Below are 18,710 nucleotides of genomic sequence, written 5' to 3' on the forward strand. Positions count from 1 at the left end.
GTGTGTGTGGTGAGTACATTTAAGATCTACTCTTAGCAATTTTCAAGCATATGATACATTAGATTCCCCAGAAATTACACATCTTATAAGTTATGTACTTTTTGACCATCATCACCCAATTCCCTCTCCACCCTGCAACTCTACTCTCTGTTTCTGAGCTCAGATTTTTTTAGATTTTTTTTTTTCCACATAGAGATTCGACATGAGATCATACAGTATTTGTTTCTTTCTGTCTGACTTATGCCACTTAGCCCTCAAGGTTCATCCATGTTATCAGAAATGGTAGGATTTCCTTCTTTTTTGGCTGAATAATATTATTTATATTATATACTCATAATTATATTGTAAATTAATTTTTATATAATAATTACTAGTATCAATAATATGCTACATTACACACATATATATTCTGCTTTTCAAAGATTTGCTTTATACCACTTGGCTGTTAGTACCTGGTTTTGCTCATCAAACTCTGAAGAGAATTTTTCACATTTATGAAAAAAGGTGCAAAGTGAAAATAGCATTCAGCACTTGTTTTGTAGTGAGGCTATTATGTAAGCCATGTGTACCTGTAGCACCAAGAGTGGCACTAACAAGCTCCCTCCACATGAACTACACTCAGCATCTCAGCATCAAGCCACCATAGCTCCTAACTGTGTCTGTGAGCCTCTATGCCTTCTCTAAGATTTACTCTGTGCATCAGTTAGTAACATGTGTCTACCCTAAGGTAAGTGCTTCTTCAATTTAAGCCGTTTCAGCTGAAGAAAGTTTTCATAGGACCAGTCTGCTTTCGAATAGCGAAAGAAATCTGTATACTTTTTCCTTACATTCACCAGTTTTTCCACTAATGGTTGTTTTCTATTCCAGGATCCTATCTCTAGGATTTAGTGATTTTTGTTCTCCTTAGTCTCCTCTAGCAGTTAACAGTTTTCTTTGCTTTTCTTTCATGCTCTAGACATTTTTGAATAGTATTTAACAGTTACTTTGTAAAATATCCCTCAATTTGCATTTGTCCAACAATCTCTCAAAATTAGAATAAGGTTACACATTTTTTGGTAAAATAACACAAAAACAATGTTGTGATTTTCCTAGCGCATAATTTCTCATGGTATCTATCAATATGTCATATTACTAGTGATATTTACATTGACATTTGATTAAGCTTAGCCAGGTTTCTCCACAGGTTTCTTTTTATTGATAAGTATCTTTGGAACATTCTTTGAGACTATGCAAATCATGTTTCTCCTTAACGTCTTCCCACTAACTTAAGAGGGTTTTATGTGCAACATGTGTTATTGTGGTTTTTGCCTAATGGTGGCTCCCTATTTCTCTATTTAATTCCACGTTAATTGTAATTCTACTGTGAGGAAGAGCTGTCTTCTCCCTCACGTATTCGCTTATTTACGGAATTATTTATTATTATCAGTAAGAACACATGGGTATTTTATTATTTCTGTTAAAATTCATACTATTACTATTTATTTTGTTCTATCTGTTCTGGCTTTGGCCATTAAAGACTCTTTCAGACAACATGTCTCCCATATTCTTTAGACAAGCTGATATTTTTCTTACTTCCTGAAACCCCAAGATGTTGCAGACTCATTTTGTATTTTTCCTGCCCTAACCTTCCAATCAACTACTTCTCAAAGAAGTCCTGGTTCTTTTTTACTGGAGAATGGTGTGTGGAACCAAGATCTAGGTGCTGGGTGTGCTCACTTTAGTGCAGCATCATTGCTTCTGAACCTCTCAGTATACATAACTAGGTTATATATGTGCGCATGTAAACTCTGCATGTTGATCTGACTGCATTTATAGAATCACCTACTTGTTAAATTTATTTGCAACCCTCAAATTAACACTTCCAGCACTTTCATAGTCATCCTCAGATATGTGGAGAGCAGTGAAAAATTTGAGTCACCCACTATGTACGTTTTCAGCTGAGGTCAAACAAGACAATGCTTCCACCTTATTTCAGCTTTCATAGCCTACACATGAAATAGGGTGGCTTATTTAGTGCCATGTTTTTATGGTCAGTGATTTCATTGTTTAAAATGGCTCCCAAGGGTAATGCTGAAGTGCCATCTAATGTTTCTAAGCACAAGAAGGCTGTGATATGTCTTATGGAAAAATACATGTATTAGATAAGCTTCATTAAAAATGATTGATAGAGCTATTGGTTGTGAGTTTAATATTAAAGAATCAACAATAAATAAGATATATTTAAACAAAAACACACATAAAACAAGGAAACAAGGCTAAATAGTAACCATTTGATGAGAATACTGTAACAGAGGCTTGTAGGAACCTAATCCTATATTTCACCTAGAAGCAATGATTGGTATTCACTAGCTCAGTATTACTAGTGACTTCACAGATCATAATTACTGTAAATAATGAGAATAGACTATTTAATCTTGTTTATATATTAAAAACAATGAATTCATATTGACATCTCTGATTCCAATCCAATACCACGAGATTCATTTTAGCCTTCCCGCCTTTTAATTATACTCCTTTCTGCAACACTGAGGAACCCAGCGCTCATTATCTACAATCTATTTCATCTATTTATTTATTTGTTTAATCCTAGTATATATGTGTGTGTAAAATACATGCTTTGCTAACCCATTCCTGCTAAAAATACTTTTACTAATTAGATGACAGCATTTCTGTACACTTCTTTTTGTCACATGTATACACTTAGAATTCTTTTCTACACAGTAAAATTTGGTCAGTTATTTTCTTCCCTATTCTCAATGTGGTTACATTATTCACTTCTAATACAGTTAGGTTAATTTTTTAGTCTGTATTCTATTCTGGCTTCTCCCTCAGGTTAATTTTTTAGTCTGTATTCTATTCTGGCTTCTCCCTCCACCTCCTCATTTGTTTTAATTACATATTGGTTTAGTTTAGGAATATATAAAATATTACTATAATTCCAAGAGTTAGAGTTATACAAAAAGATATACCCATAGACATGTCATTAATGATATATTTTAATTGATTCTGTTTTATTTACAACTTATGAATTTAAATGTTTTCCATTTCAATTCTAAAACCTAGGTTTGCTACATGCAGTTCTATATAACTATAGGCCTTCAAAAAATTTTTAAAAATCTAAAAGCAATAGAATCAAATGTTTTACTTGCAGATAAGTAAAGTCTGCTTGTTTTAAACTATTTTTAACCACATGAATAAAAACAGCAAGATACATTGAATATAGTATAGAGTGATTATTTCATTTTATTTTTGCTTTTTAAGATGCAACCATGGCATATGGAAGTTCCCAGGCTAGAGGTCAAATCAGAGCTACAGCTCCTGGCCTACACCACAGTCACAGCAATGTGGGAACCTGAGCTTCATCTGCAACCTACACCATAGCTCACGGCAATGCTGGATCCCCCATCCACTGAGCAAGGACAGGGATCAACCTGCATCTTCATGGATACTAGTCAGATTCATTTCTGTTGCACTGTGAAGGGAACTCCCCAGAGTGATTATTTTAAAATTAGACCTCTAATGAAATTTTAGCTTCTCTTAATCATTTTCAAAAGATATAGTACAATAGATAATAACATATGCATCAATATTATCAATACATAGCTTTTAAGGATTTTCACATTTACTTTGGATAACTGGCTACCTAATTAATATATTGAGGTAATAATTAATATAATAATATAATATATATAAATATATAATATAAAAATTATTATTGAATTTAGTAAAACTAAATTCAACTACCTAATTAATATATTACCTCAATATATAATTAATATATTGAGTAAAATATATATTTAGTAAAACTAAATAATATATATTAATATATTGAGTAAAATATATATTTAGTAAAACTAAATTCAACTACCTAATATATTACCTCAATATATAGTTAATATACTGAGGTAATAATTAATATAATTATTATATTATATACATTATATAATAATATAATATATAAATATATAATATAAAAAGTATTATTGAATTTAGTAAAACTTCTGAAATAGAATAACAAAGGTATTTCTCTTCACAGACTATATAAGAAGACAACTTAATACAAATCTATGAAAGTTTTAACAGTAAATAGTAGTCAAGATAGCCAGCAGATTCAATATAAATAGGTGAATTTTACATTTGTTCTATGCAAGAAGGTAAGCACTAGCCATATGTGGCTATTAAAAATTAAATTTAAATTAGTTATATACAGTTATAGGTCAACATATAAATCCCATGTTTCATCAAATCAAAATACAAGACATACATGAAAACTAGAGAGAAAGAAACACAAACACACCACTAAAGAAAATCATCAAACCACAAGCTAAGAAACTAAAAGAAGAAAAGAGTATAGAAGAACTACAAAAAAATACCAGAAAATAAGTAACAAGATGGTAATAAGTATATATCTATCAGCAATAAGTGTAAACGTCAATGGAGTAAATGCTCAATCAAATATAAAAAGTAATTAGTTAAAACAACAAGATCCATCTACATGCTGCTTACAATAGGCTCACTTAAGAGCTAAATACACACACAGACTGAGATGGAAAAAGATATTTCACACAAATAGAAAAAATAAGAAAGCTGGGATAGTAATACTCATATGAGACATAGTAGACTTTTTTAGACATGTACAATGAAAGACCAAAAAAAAGGCATTATATAAAGGAATCAATATAAGAGAATATAATACTCATACACATGTATGCACCTAACACAGGAGCTTCTAAATATATAAAGTAAATATTAACAGACATAAAGGAAGAAATTGACAATGATACAGTTAGAGAGGATTTTAACATCTCCACATATATAAATGGAAATATCTAGACAGAAATCAATAAGGAAACATAAGTTACCTTAGATACTTTAGACCAGTTAAACCCAGTGGATATCTATAGGACATGACATCCAAAAAAAAAAGCAGAATATACATTCTTTACAAGTGCACATGGAATGTTCTTCAGGATAGATAATATGCTAGGCCAAGCAATCTCAAAAAATTTAAAAAGATAGAAATTATATCAACTATTTTTTTCTAAACACAGTGGTATAAAATTAGAAAACAATTTCAGGAAGAAAAAAATGGGGACAACATAAACATGTGGAGACTAAACAATATGCTACTAGTAAAACCAATAGGTCAATTGAAGAAATCAAAGAAGACATGAGAAAATTCCTCAAGTCAAATGAAAATGGAAATAGACCAACCCAAATTCTATGGGATGCAACAAAAGCAGTTCTAAGAGGGGAGTTTATAATGATACAGGCCTACTTCATGAAAAATAAAAAATCTCACACACACAAAAAAACTTACCTACTATATAAAGGAATTAGAAAAAGAAGACTAAACAAAGCCCAAAGTCATAATGAACAAAATAATAAAGATTGTGGAGAAATACATAAAATAGAGATAAAAAGTACAAAAGATCAATAAAACCAAGAACTTTTTATTGAAAAAATAAACAAAATTGATGAGCCTTTAGAAAGAATCATTAAGAAAAAGAGATGATCCAAGCAAACGAAATAAGAAATGAAATAGGAAAAATAACAACCAATTTCATAGAGATCTAAAATAATCATAAGAAACTACTATGAACAATTACATGCAAATGAAGTGGACAACGTGGAAGAAATGGATAAATTTCTAGAATCATACAATCTTCCAAAACTGAATGAGAAAGGAAAAGAGTATCTGAACAGACTGATCACTAGCAATGAAACTGAATTTGTAATTTAAAAAACACCAAGCAAACAAATTTCCAGGACAAGATGGCTTCACAGGGGAAGTCTACCAAACATATAAAGAAAAGCTAATACCAATCCTCAAACTATTCCAAAATTTTTAAAAGGAGGAGACACTCCTCAATTCATGCAACAAGGTTACTATAACCCTGATAATAAAACCAGAGAAAAACAAATCTACAAAACCAGAAAATTACAAGTCAATATCTCTGATGGAAGTAGATGCAAAAATTCTCAAAAAAAATATCAGCAAACCAAATCCAACAGTATATAAAAAGAATCATACACATAATCAGGTTGGATTTATTTCAGAGTCACAAGGATGGTTCACATACACAATCAATCAATGTGATACGCCACATTAGCAAAAAGAAGGAGGAAAATCACATGATTGTATCCATAAATGCTACAAAATCATTTGTCCAAATTTAACATCCTTTCATGGTAAAAACTCTCATCAAAGTTGGTATAAAGGAAACATATCTCAATATAATAAAGGCTGTTTATAACAAACCAACGGTTATCATCATACTCAATGGTGAAAAGCTAAAAGTTTTTACTTTAAAATCAGGAATAAGCAAGGATGTCCACTTTGCCACTTCTACTTAACATAGTATTGGGAGTCCTAGACACACAATCATACAAGAAAAATATAAAAGGCATCCAAAATGGGAAGGAAGAAGAGAAACAGAGGACATAATACTAGCATAGAAAATCCTAAATTCTCCCCGACAAAGTATTAGAAGTAATAAATGAAGACAGTATAGTTGCAGGATACAAGACCAATATTTAGAAAACTGTTGTTTTTCTACACACTAAATGAACTGTCAGAACAAGAAAGCAAGAAAATCATCCCATTTAAAATCATATAAAAAATACCTAGGAATAAACTGAATGAAGGAGGTGAAAGAGCTATAAGATATTGATGAAGAAAACTGAAGATGATACAAAGAAATGCAAAGATAACCATGATTGTGGATTGGAAGAATGAATATTAAAATCTCCATACTACACAATGCAATTCATATTAAATGCAATCCCTACTGAAATTACCACATTTTTCACAGAACTAGAATAAATAATCCTGAAATTTATATGAAACTATAAAAGCTCCTGAATTCCCAAAGCAATTTGAGAAAAAAAGACTAAAGCTGAAGATATTACATTCCGAGTCAGACTATACATCAAAGATAAAGTAATAAAAATAGTATGATACTGACAAAAAGAGACATATAGATAGAACATAACAAAGAGAATAGAATTCAGAGCCCAGAAATAAACCTACATGCTTACAGTTAATTATTCTATGGCAAAGAAGGTAAGAATATTCAATGGAGGAAAGTGTCTTCGATAAATGGTGCTGGGAAAAGAGGACAGCTACATGTAAAAGGAAGGAATTAGAGTATTTTCTCACACCATATACAAAAACAAACTTAAAGTAGATTAAAGACCTAAATGTAAGACTTGAAACCATAAAACTTCTAGAAGAAAACATAGGCAGAACATTCCTTGATATAAATTGCATCAATATTTTTTTGGGATCTGCCTCTTAAAGCAAAAAAAAAATAAAATAAAATAAAATAAAAAGGGGGACCTAATTAAACTTGAAACCTTTCAGACAGAAAAGTAAAATAAACACTGAAACAACAAAAAGACAACCTACTGAATGGTAGGAAATATTTGGAGATTATACAACCTATAAGGAGTTAATATCCAAAATATATAAATAGCTCAAACAACTCAATACAAAAAATGATTAAAAAGTGAGCAGAAGAATTGAATAGACATTTTTTTCCCAAGGAGGACAGGCAGATAGCCAATAGGCACATGAAAGGATGTCTGACATCACTAATCATCAGAAAAATCAAACAAAAAACACAATGAGGTATCACCTTACACCTGACAGAACAGCCATCATCAAAAAGAACACAAATAATAAGCGTTGGTAAATTCATGGAGATGAGGGAACCCTAGTAAACTGTTGATTGGTATTATGAAGTATGGTATCACTACGGAAAACAGTATGGAGATTCCTCAAAAATTAAAAATGTGATCCAGCAATTCCACTGCTGGGTACACATTTGAAGGCAATTAAAATACTACTTCAAAAAGAAAATGCACCCCAATGTTCACAGGAGCATTATTTACAATTTCCATGATATGGAAGCAATCTAAGTGTTCATCAGCATATGAATGGATAAAGAAAATGTGATATGTTTAAGGAAACATTACTCAGCCATTAAAAAGAATGAAATTTTGCCATTTATAACAACATGGATGGATCTGAAGGGCATCATCCTTACTGAAATAAGTCAAACAGAGACAGAAAAAGACTGTACCTTATTATCACTTACATGTAGAATCTAAAAGGTAAAACTAATATATGACTATAACAAAACAGAAACAGGCTCACAGTTCAGAGAACAAACTAGTGGTAACCAGTGGGCAGAGAGAAGGAAAACGAGGCAAGATGAAGGATTAAGAAGTATAAACTATTATGTGATACAAGGGTATATGTATAGCACAGTGACTATAGCCAATAATTTATTATAACTATAAATGGAGTAAAATCTTATTGAATCATTATGTTGTACACCTAAAACTACTATAATATTGTAAGATTGAAGTAATCAACTATACTTCAATTAAAAAATGAAGAGAAAGGAGTTCCTGTTGCAGCTCGGAGTAACAAATCTGACTGGTGTCCATGAGGACACAGGTTTGATCCCTGGCCTCAAACAATGGTAGAGGATTTGATGTTGACATGAGCTGTGGGGTGGGCCAGCAGCTACAGCTTTGATTCAACTCCTGGTTGGGAAATTCCATGTGCCACAGGTGTGGCCCTGAAAGGACAAAAAATTAAAAAAAAATGTTACCAAACATTTAACATAATAAATGTCATTTACGACAAACCCCAGCAAATATAATACTCAGTGGAGAAAAGCTGAAAGCCTTACCAGTAAAATCTGGAAAGACAAGGATGCCCACTCTCAGCACTTTTATTCAACATAGAATTGAAAGTCCTAGCCACAACAATTAGACAAACAAGAGAAATAAAAGGTATCCAAACTGGAAGAGGTAAAATTGTCATTGTACGCAGATGACATGATGTTATATGTAGAAAACCCTAAGGACTCAACCCCAAAACTACTAGAACTAATGAACAAATTCAGCAAAGATACAACATTAACATTCAGAAATCAGTCACATTTCTGTATCCTAACAATGAAATATTAGAAAAGGAATACAAAAATACAATACCTTTTAAAATTTCACCCCAAAAAATTCAATACCTGGGAATAAACCTGACTGACCAAGGAGGTGAAAGACTTATATGCTAAGAACTATAAAATATTAACCAAGGAAATTAAAGAAGATTCAAAGAAAGGGAAAAATATTCTATGCTCTTGAGTTGGAAAAATTAATATTGTAAAAAAGGCCATACTAGCCAAAGCAATCTACATATTCAATGCAACCCCTATCAAGTTACCCACGATATTTTTCACAGAACTAGAACAAACAATCCAAACATTTACACGGAACAACAAAAGACCCAGAATTGCTAAAGCAATCCTGAGAAACAAAAAACAAGCAGGAGGCATAACTCTCCCAGACTTCAGGCAATATTACAAAGCTACGGTAATCAAGACAGTACTGGTACCAAACAGACATGCAGACCAATGGAACAAAATAGAGAATACAGAAATAAACCCAGATGTCTACAGTCAATTAATCTTCAACAAAGGAGGCAAGAATATAAAATGGGAAAAAAATCTTCAACAAGTGGTGCTGGGAAAACTGGACAGCTGCATGTAAATCAATCAAACTGTAACACACCTTCACACCATGCATAAAATAAACTCAAAATGGTTTAAAGACTTAAACATAAGACAAGACACCATCAAATTCCTAGAAGAGAACATAGGCAAAACGTTTTCTGACATCAACCTTACAAATGTTTTCTCAGGTCAGTCTCCAAGGCAATAGAAATAAAAGCAAGACTAAATCAATGGGACCTAATCAAACTGACAAGCTTTTGCACAGAAAAGGACACCATAAAACAAAACAAAACAAAACAAAAAGACAACTTACAGAATGGGAGAAAGGAGTTTCAAATGATGCAACTGACAAGGGCTTAATCACTAAAATATACAAGCAACTTATACAATTCAAAAGCAAAAAGCCAACAACACAACTGAAAAATGGGCAAAAGACCTGAATAGACATTTCTCCAAAGATATACAGATGGCCAACAAGCACATATAAAAATTCTCAACATCACTGATGATTAGAAAAATTCAAATCAGTTACCACGAGGTAGCACCTCACACCAGTCAGAATGGCCATCATTAACAAGTCAACAAATTACAAATGCTGGAGAGGGTGTAGGGAAAGGGAACTCTCCTGCACTTCTGGTGGCAATGTAAATTGGTACAACAACTATGGAAAACAGTATGGAGGTACCTCAGAAAACTAAATATAGAACTACCATGTGACCCAGAAATCCCACTCTTCCTTGAAAAAGACACATGCACCCACATGTTCATTGCAGCACTATTCACAATAGCCAAGACATGGAAACAACCTAAATGTCCATCAACAATTGAATGGATTAAGAAGATGTGGAATATATACATGATGGAATACTACTCAGCCATAAAAAAGAACAAAATAATGCCATTTGCAGCAACATGGACTGAACTAGAGACTCTTAGACTAAGTGAGTTAAGGTCAGAAAGAGAAAGACAGTGCTCGCTTCAGCAGCACATATACTAAAATTGGAACGATACAGACAAGATTAGCATGGCCCCTGTGCAAGGATGACACGGAAATCCGTGAAGAGAAAGACAAATACCATATGATATCACTTATATCTGGAATCTAGTATATGGTGCAAATGAACCTTTCCACAGAAAAGAAAATCATGGACTGGGAGAACAGATTTGCACTTGTGGTTGCTGAGGGGGAGGGAGTGGGATACTGGGAATTTGGGGTTAATAGATGCAAACTATTGCCTTTGGAATGGATAAGCAATGAGATCCTGCTGTATGGCCCTGGGAACTACATCTAGTCACTTATGATGGAGCATGATAATGTGAGAAAAAGAATGTATATACATATGTGTGACTGGGTCACCTTGCTGGACAGTAGAAAATTGACAGAACACTGTAAACCAGCTATGATGGAAAAAATAAAAATCGTTTAAAAAAATGAAGATAGAGAATGTAAGTGGAGAATAACAAAATACACTATTCATCACAGAAGAAAACGTGACAAAGGCATTAAAACATACTTTGGTGCAATATTAAATTGGCAAACCAGTCATGTATTTTGCGCTACTCTGACTTTTGGGTTAAGCAAAAAAACTAAGCTAAAATTACATAAATAATATGATCCTAAATTTGTTGACTCTGTGTGTGTGTGTGTGTGTGTGTGTGTGTGTGTAAACTATAGAAGCAACAAACAGGTGTTTAGGCAGTTAGGTACACAAATCCGAATAAACATAATTAACAGTTTATAATGGATTTCTCTATGTGTTAGATGATAATATTTTTCTTCATACTTTTTCATAGTTTTAAAATATTCACTGTTAAGTCTTGTTTTGTTTTCTAATCAGAAAAATGTTCTAAAAAAATAGCCCAGGATCTGAATTATCTTCTTCCTCCAAGTTCTTACAGATCAGTGAGGAATGAGAGCCAGGCAGAGGATGTGGCTAAGGTACCAGGATTGGGTAGTTTCCAAACTCCTTGACTAACATCACCTGACTCAAGTGTGCTCACTCCACACACTCAGCTCATCCTAGCACAAGAGGACCGGAACACTGATTTTCACTGTTCAGGGTCACTTACATGGACGTATTTACACACCAGTTCATAGGTTTTACTCCTCAACTGCAAAATCAAGTTTCCATTCCTTTAGTATCTTTACAAAGCATCTCATCCAGCACTGGATATAGCTTTTGCAAATATAAGGACCTTAAAAAGGTGAACAGAAAATTATCTCTTGAATATAAAGTGCAGTTTTTCATCCCATTAGGTACTCTTTTCACAGAAAGTGCGAAATTAATTCTTGAAGACCAAAACTACTCCTAGGAGAAACAATATTTTTTTGAGTACTTGAGAAAAGGCTTGAGGCAAAATTATTAAGAATCATCAGTGTTGAAGTGTTTTTGCTTGCATGTATTTTAAAGCGGCAAATAAAAGTAAGGATATTTTCAGTGGAAGAAAATCACCACTTTAGTAATGTCAGGATTTCACATCAGCAAAATTTCAGATTGGTAAAATGGTGAACAGGAACAGAAATAGTTGATACAATGGAGATACAGTTTGATGGAACTGTGTAATGAAGGTAGAAACTTTTATCTTTAAAAGGTAAACTTCAAGCAATCTCAGGTAAAAGACTGAAAACTCTGTGAACATTGTACCAGTTCTTACAAGCAGACTTGAAAATGCAGACAGAATAGAGAAAATAAGCACATTACAAGGTAAGTAGCCTAGCGGTTACAGACACAGAAGCTGAAGTGTGATGGCCAGAGTGGAAATCTCACCTCCACTATCATAGCCGTCTCACTCTCAAAAAGTTACTGAGATTATCCTACTGCAAAATGAGGATAATAATAATATTTACCCCCATGGCTCTTGTGAGAATAAAATAAAACCATAAATACTAGCTGATTTAGATTATGAGGTGGAGAACATAGCTTTATTTCTATGGAATCCATTTTATTTGTTTTACATCATAAAAAGCTGAATTCCTATTTAAAATTTAAATATCAGTTTGAATTGGAGTCACGAATGATGGGCTCTAGTTGAGCTTCTCTGACCTCAAGGTGAACTGTGAGCACACCATATTTTTTTCTAAGCCCTGATGTCATGAGAGAGTGTTGTGGGTAAGTTTTACGTTCTCTTGCTGCTTTCAAATTCCTATGATCTATATAGCTGGGAGAAAAAAGTGTTTTAATACTGCTGCTTACAAAATATTTTCACAATAGGAACTGAAATAGTGGAGCGTTTCAACATATTTATGTAACAGCTAAATTAAACAAAGAGCGAGTACAATTTCCCAGTGGGAGAACTTTATAGAAGTAAAAACTGATCAAAACAGTTTTCAGAATGTGTGCATACTAAAGTTTCAGTGAACAGAACAAAATCCCTGAAAAACCAATCCTGGCATTGGAAAGAGGAAAAATTAACTTTTTTCTCTTTTCTCTGCATGTATATTCCTTCATTATTCATAGTAAAATGGAAGGTATACCGATAACAGATAAAATCAATTCCACTGACATTATATTTTTCAACCTCATAATTTAACTAGTATTTATTAACTTCTGATGTGATATAACAGTTAGAAGCTGGTAGGGTTTTGAAGATTTTTTAAAAATTTCAGGTCTTCCCTCTAAAAACTTATTCACATATGTTTATTTATATATACATATATATACATGTATTATATATATATAGCGGAATAAGAGATATATATTATATATAAAGATATATAAAATACATATTTTTATACACCATGGAATAAGATGTATATACACACAGTTAACAATGAAAGGTAGAATGTATTTAAACACAAAATAAATGGCTTATATCCAGGACAGTAAATTCAAATGATAATCAGGTCCAAGGCAAGTGAGTAAGAGCAATGGGCAAGGGAGATACTGAGCCACACTGAAGCATGTCTTTTCAGTTTGGTAATGGAGGCGGAGGGTTCCCAGATTTTCTTTTCCTTTTCCTTTTTTTTTTTTTTTTTTTGTCTTTTTGCTATTTCTTGGGCCGCTTCTGCAGCACATGGAGATTCCAGGCTAGGGGTCTAATCAGAGCTGTAGCCACCAGCCTACGCCAGAGCCACAGCTACGCGGGATCCAAGCGCATCTGCAACCTACAGCTCACGGCAACGCCGGATCCTTAACCCACTGAGCAAGGGCAGGGACCGAACCCGCAACCTCATGGTTCCTAGTCAGATTCATTAACCACTGCGCCACGACAGGAACTCCCAGATTTTCTAACCTTCTAAACAGAAACAAGAATTTAGGTGTTTACGTAAAATAGCTATTTTTTTCTACTATTGGAAACTAATTTAAAAATTTTTAAACACTGTGTAAATCAAACAGACACATCTCTAAGGCCTAATCATCCTGTGAACTTCCACTTTACAATCTTTGGATTATTAAATGCCATAGAAAAACATTTGTTAGCACTTTATGATTCCCCAGATATTTAACCCGCTGTAATATTTTTTCTCATAAAACCTGAAGCAATTATTACACTAATTTTTACAATTTTATGGGAAAAAAAGGATCAAGGAAGCTAAATAATGTCTACGTAGTCCTGCAACAAATAAACAGAAGCTTTGATTTCAAAACCAGGTTTGTCCATCTCCAATGTCCATATCCTTTCTAATATGCAATATTTTTATCAAAAAAAAAAAAAAAAAAAAAAAAAGGCTGTGTGAAAAAGAAACAACTTTATTTAAGACCTGGGGGATAGGTAAGATTTGGGTATCCAAAGGGGAGGTATGAAATAGTTTTAGAGACAACATGTAACTATTGGAGGAAGGAATGAGCACAGTACTTTCAGACAATAACTTGAAAACTGGACTGGTGACAGTAGACATTGCATAGGGTGAACCAGGAAAGTGAATTATATATAACACATAAGTAATATTTACTTTAACATTCACCTCAAAATATTACACCCAAAGCTAGTAAACTTAAATTGCTCATTTATATTCATGTTAATCTCCAGTGTCAAGCAATGATCAACAACAACCTTCACTGTCTTTAATATTCTAAGAAAAATAGATTCTGGTGACAATTCAGAGGTGAAAATCATGTTGACACGTGTACATGAGCAAAATATCTAATACCCTCTCCTCCTAATTCAGACATCCAAAAGCAACACCCAAGTGCAGTTATTCCATATTTCAAACAAGAGTTAGTGTCCTTCTAGATAAATTATCCATAAAATTACACTTCCTAATTTCACCTGAAGAGTACTCAAGTCTCCCTACAAAGTGTCTTAGGCTGACATCCCAGACAGCATGATCTGCCTGTCAAGAAAGTTTAAGAGCTTTCCGATCACTGTGATGAAACTAGTCTACATTCTTAAATGGTTTGTTTAGTTTCAAAACCACAAAAAGAAGACTCTATTCCTTTAAAAATCAAATTGTACTAGCCCCATTAAAATTACCTAACTTTGTGGGAAAATTCAAAATAATATCAGTAAGATTATCTCAGATCTAGCTTGGGGAAGATGGTCCAGTGTTGCCAGAACTTCTGACATATTTCTTCAAAAAATAAATTGGAAAGCTGTTCTTTTTAATGTAAAGTCTCTTAATTTTTCAAATTTTTGCTCACTTAAAATAATTTATAAGCTAAAAACCAAAAAAAAACTGCAGATCTCCTAAAGGAAATGTATAAATTATCCAGGGTTGGGGCTGAGTAGGGTAGAATTGCAGCAATGTTCAAACATTGCTATAAAAACACTGTATAAGAAATGGTTTATACAAAGGTGAGGAGGAAAGAGACTGCTAATCACATTTGGAAACAGAAATGTAACTTGTTAACTTTCTTTACAAACACTCACCTTGTCCCCTTCCCCCATTTCTGGACAAAATGAAGAAAGTACTGAAGCATCATATATTTTCAGAGATTTAAATAAACCAGCTCAAGCAGCATGTGGGTTTCAGGCTCTTTTTCATTCATAAAAAGATTAGCTCTGTATTAAATACATTTTAAACAGAGAAAAAAAGACAGACATTACTGCAGAGCTTTAAAATACTGCATCTCAAAGTTACCTAATATTTGGTTTGGTACAGTTAGACACACCCTAGAGGAATATCTAAGTATTTCCTGTGAGCAGGAGACTTTTTCAAACAATACATCTGTTTCCCCCAATTCTTGAAGATTCTCATGGGTGTCGTGTATGTGCGTGTGTTGGTGTGTGTGTGTACATTTGTCTGGGTCTGGGGATTTCTAAAGATTGGCAATCACAGCCCTAGTCTTTAGCAATGGATATGGAAGTACCTTAATCTTCTAATATATAAGTAAATAAAAATGACTAGAAATCAAGGTAATTAGTCATGACAGTAACTAACACGTAGGAGAGGGTGACCACATTTTTAAAGCCATTTCACGAACATCACTGATTGCTCATTACCCCAACTTTGAGAGATGAATGCTGCTTACTGCTTAAAAAGTATGCATGTATGATTCTCCCCTGATTATTCATCCAGTAGCTGGCAGAGCCAGAATCTCAACTTAGACCTGCTGACTTAGTGTGGAAAAAATACTCTCAGGGATAGTGTTTTGTCCTTAATGTATGTGGATGAATGTAAAGAGGAATGCATGGTTAGATGAATGAGCCCTCATGCTAGGATCCCTAAAAGGGGGAGAAGGCTGAAAACCTCTGTCCTCACTAGAAATGTGGTCTCCTCCTGTCAGTGGGGTTGCCTCCATCCTAATAATCCATACCCAGCCCTACCAAGCTTCCTCATTTTTCTTACTGCCTTAGCCACATACACAACCTCTTCCATTTCCCCTATGTCCTGACTTAACTGCCTCTTCTAATCCCTCCTTTTGGGCTCACAAGTTCCTATCAAAATGAACACAGATTTGTGGAGTCAGAGACCTGTGTTCAAATTCTGAATCTGACATTTACAAGCTCTGTGATCCTGAAAAAGGTATTTAATGTATCTGAGCTGTAATTTCCTCACACGGAAAATGGCACTAGGAAAGGAGAGTAAGTTGGGAACTTTAAATGAGATAACTTAAGAGGTATATTTGGTAGCTATTGTTATTATATTAATGCCATTTTGTACCCTCCATTTATCTGACTATTGGGAATACATATTGTTATTTCTCATGTCTATCTCAGAAAGGCAAGTCTTCAAAAATTATGTCAAACAGAGAATTTGCACACCATGAATAAGGGAAATAAACTCAGAGGTCAGAATGCCAGAGTCTGAGTTCATGTCTTACCTCGTCCTAACTGTGGAAACTTGGACAATTTATTAACCCACTGTGTGCCTCAAATGGAGATAGCAATTCTACCTACCTCATAGAGCTTTGGTGTTAATTTAATTAAATAGAAATTAATAAAGTAGAAATCACTTAGATTATGGTAGGTGCACAATAAATTTTACTATTATTTGTTAGTGGAGCTATTATTTCCTTCTTTATTTAAACCACAGTCACATTCTTTTAGTCAAATTATCAGGGGACTAAAATTGATGTTCAGTTAGTAAATGGATCAAACTATTATGAACGATAAAGAGAAAAATATATTTTTCTTTCAGATTACAATTTACTTCGTGTCTCAAATCAAATTGAAACAAGTCTCCTCTTGTCTGGGAACTCTAGCTTATCCATCTATTTTGTCCCTTTTTTAAAGAACATTTATTTGGCTTATATTCCGTGAAAACTAAATGCAAGGCATAATTTACAACATACAACCAAAATCCAACCTTTAATTTTATGTTTTATTCAAGTAAGAGCAGCAGAACTTGGAGGGGAGAAAACTTGGAATTTGCTTAAATTTATGATACTTTTAAGATTCACAAAATATACTTAAAGCAAAAATGAGGTTATTTTAGTTTCAGTGAAGATACAAGAAGATCCCAAAGGTAGGAAGTGGAGAGTAGAATTTCACCCTGAAGTCTTCACTAGGAATATACTTTTCAGTTGCAACATCTAACATACAAAACTAAAAAACAAGCTGAAATTTATCTAACCTTCATTTTATATTCCATTTCTGTAAGTACCAAACAACATATGGCCCATCATATTGGTTAATTTGTGTATGTTTTTTTGTTCCAAAAGCAGAATGTGTTCTTATCTATATTAATCATACTTCAAAATAAAGGGTATACTTGGATATGTAGGTTTTATATAATCCCTCATGACCTCTGAAAGCACATGGTATTTTTTCTCTATGTAGACTTAAACATGATACTTAAAAAAAAAAAAAAAAAAACAGGAAAAGGAAATTATAAACTTGGCCACATATCTGCAAATATAGTAGATGTTTTCTGAAATTTCTCTCAACACTGATATTTTTGTGTATTTTATAAGAATGACACATACAATTCCATGCTGGTTGCTTTTCTTCTGATCTATTTGTTTGTATACAAACATAATCACAGTACCTTTTAACTGAAGTGTTCCCTACTTGATATGCATAGATCTATATCTATCTATCTAACATATATCTCAGATAGATAAGATACAGCTATCTATATAAAAATATAGATAGATCTAGAGAAATATAGATAGAGAGATAGAGAGATAGAGAGATAGATAGATAGATAGATAGATAGGCAGGCTGCAACACCATTTACAATAGCCAAGACAAGAAAACAACCAAATTCTCATCAATAGATGAATGGATAAAGAAAAGTATATTTATTATTTATATATATATTATATTGAATTATATTATATATAACCAAATTTTTTCATTCATGTATCTATATATTATATGTACCATACAAACTTATCATAATATATATTTTATACGTAAATACTTATTATTTATACATGTAATATATAAATACATATAAATGTATACATATACATACACACAATGGAATACTATTTATGATAACACTTAGGAATACTAAGGACATTATGCAAGTGAAATAAGCCGGACATAGGAAGAAAAATGCTGCATGATCTCACCTACATGGGGAATCTAAAAAAGTCAGATCCATAGAAACAGAGTAGAAGCATGGCTTCTGGGGCCTGGGAGTTGGGAGAAGTGGGGAGATGTCAGCTAAAAGGTATGGATTTTCAGTTTTATGATGAATCATTCAAAATGGTGACAATAGCTAATAATAATGCTGTATACTTGAAATGTGCTAAGAAAGTAGATCTTAACTTTTTTCACCACAAAAAAGGTAACTGTGAGGTGATGGATATGTTAATTAGCCTGACTGTGGTAATAACTTCACTATATATA

The 18,710-nt window shown here is 33.1% G+C and overlaps 1 protein-coding gene across 2 annotated transcripts in view; it reads right to left on the reverse strand.

Annotated features, from left to right (window-relative positions):
• LOC100517408 (cytochrome c oxidase subunit 7B2, mitochondrial) overlaps nucleotides 1-18,710 on the reverse strand; it is a 119,944-nt gene that overhangs the window by 73,046 nt on the left and 28,188 nt on the right. Inside the window, exon 2 of one of the 2 annotated variants that reach the window (XM_021101168.1) lies at nucleotides 15,339-15,470. The exons of the other annotated variant lie outside the window; for it this stretch is intronic. The gene's annotated coding sequence lies outside the window, so the exon portion shown is untranslated. The remainder of the gene's footprint in view (nucleotides 1-15,338; nucleotides 15,471-18,710) is intronic. 2 annotated transcript variants of the gene reach the window in all.

The sequence above is a fragment of the Sus scrofa genome, chromosome 8, assembly GCF_000003025.6.
Source record: "Sus scrofa isolate TJ Tabasco breed Duroc chromosome 8, Sscrofa11.1, whole genome shotgun sequence".
Lineage (NCBI taxonomy): Eukaryota > Metazoa > Chordata > Mammalia > Artiodactyla > Suidae > Sus > Sus scrofa.